This window comes from Triticum aestivum, unplaced genomic scaffold (assembly GCF_018294505.1).
Source record: "Triticum aestivum cultivar Chinese Spring unplaced genomic scaffold, IWGSC CS RefSeq v2.1 scaffold41458, whole genome shotgun sequence".
In the NCBI taxonomy this organism is placed as follows: Eukaryota; Viridiplantae; Streptophyta; class Magnoliopsida; order Poales; family Poaceae; genus Triticum; species Triticum aestivum.
Genome location: NW_025251811.1, coordinates 1 through 2,082, shown reverse-complemented (window position 1 = coordinate 2,082; position 2,082 = coordinate 1). Strand labels below are relative to the sequence as shown.

General features: G+C 40.8%; 1 long non-coding RNA gene across 1 annotated transcript; it reads left to right on the top strand.

Annotated features, from left to right (window-relative positions):
- Positions 1–691: 691 nt before the first annotated feature.
- LOC123177401 (uncharacterized) lies at positions 692–1,311 on the top strand. The gene is made up of 2 exons (XR_006488919.1): positions 692–819; positions 901–1,311. It is a non-coding gene; the product is annotated as an uncharacterized lncRNA (long non-coding RNA).
- Positions 1,312–2,082: the final 771 nt, after the last annotated feature.

The following is a 2,082-nucleotide window of genomic DNA, read 5'->3' as shown; positions in this document are numbered from 1 at the left end:
CCAGGTACCTACAATCGATCCCCTCCCCTGTTGGCCTGTTCCATGCAGCTTCTCTGCTTCTCTGCTTCTCTGCTTCTCTGCTTCTCTGCTTGAAAAACTAGTTGTTGTCTTAGAAGCTCCTCTGTTTCAAATGATCATCAGGTGTTGTCTAGTTCAAGGTTTCTATTACTGGATGACAACGTTAAGTTTCGGCAAAACTAGGAGCTACAAACAGCAAACTTAATTTACAATCATGTCAGCATCTCCATTAGATAATGTAAAACAAGGTTTACGATTTCGAAGTGGCAAAAATTTCGCTCACCCTCGAAATGGTCGAAATTTCGAAATCTGTTTCGTACAAATCAATGAGATTTTTGTTTGAAATTCAAATAATTTTAATTAAACAGATAGATAAAAGAACAGGTAGTCCTAAATTAATGCAATTACATACCTAGCGTGAAAGTTAGTCCATAGCTTAACATGCTATTGGTCGTGGTTCGAATATCATTTAGTACTTTTCTTTTGCCACAAATGTATATTTGGTGCAAAAATAATCAAAATGTTCGTCGTTACTTCGGTCATCTTTATATACATAGATTCGAATTTAAAGTATTAATGTGAGTACATAGGAAGAACAACTGCCTACCACCATGCTAAGACAAGGGATGTTATTTAGAAGGATTCCACCAGCTTTTGATAAGTGTTATTTTGTAGGATCAGGAGCATGTTCACGACAGCTACTGGAGTAAAAATCGCTACAAGAGCAAGAAGCCCTGCCTAAGCTGTTACCTTGACCGCAGTGTCAAAAGGCCCCAGGAAATCGGCAACGATGATACCGAGGTAGCTATTTATGTTCTCTCAATTTTCAAATTCTGTGGTTGGTCGCCATGTTGATCTGAATATCATCAATTTTCCTTTCAGTTTCAGCACCACGCCAAGATGTTTCACAAGGCCAAGGGAGTTCCATTTGGAAAGTGCAGAAAGAAGGGTTGCGGTGTGATAGGCAAGATGACGGATATCGAGCTCCATCAGCGCTATTGTCATGGCATGGATTGAGCAAAGATGAGGCCACGTTGGCGTGCGCTTCTGTAGCTACTCTGTTTTAGTATTTTTCCCATGAGCAGTGCGTGTAGTGTGCTCTCAGGAGAACCGTGCTAGTATGCTCTTTCGAAAATTTGTAGGAAAATCTCGTGAGTGGACTTTCGTAACAAGTGGAATGGTTCCGGTGTCCAACTTAACACTGATGTTTTCACTTGTTGAATCCTTTACATTCAGAATGGAAGCGAAAGTGGCCAACTTATCAGTTAGCACCTCCTTCTTCAGTTTGTGTCACACTTGGCACTTAATTACTGTACATATTACTGTATACAAAGTATCTGTTCTACTATTTAAATATTACTCCCTCTGTCCGGAAATACTTGTCATCAAAATGAATAGAAGGGGATGTATCTAGAACTATAGTTCTAGATACATCCCTTTTTATCCATTTTGATGACAAGTATTTTCGGACGCAGGGAGTACTATATGAGAAAGTTTGGGCAAAACTATGAGCTACAAACAGCAAACATAATTCAGACTCATGTCAGCATCTCCATTGGATAATGTAATATAAATCAGCAAATTATGCTTCGAGTAAAATTTACATCTCCAAAAAGTGGGCTTTTGTACATCACCAAAAACCTCCAACTCCAGGAGACGTGTAAATTTTACATCACAAAATACCTCCAACTCCAAAAAATATGACACGAAGCCTAGAACGAGGCTAACATCTTGCTGCGGCCCAACTGACGACGCCAAGCTCCACAACAACGCACCCAAAAGGGTGACGACGCGAAGCGTCGCCGTTGCCGAGTTCGAGCAAACATACATATATTTTCACCTAAGCCCTGACACAAGGATGAGACCTACGACGACGTCTTCATGAAGCAAGCAACACCCATGGGTGCCACTGCTGCCGGTGCCAGAGAGCGAGAAGCTTTCTCTCTGGAAGTCACCTGCACCACCAGGAGAAGCCTAAAGGCTCTATATTTTACATATTTTTAGAGATCATTTGTTACATGTCCTCTTCACATATCATGTCCCACTAAACCAAATATGTGTCCA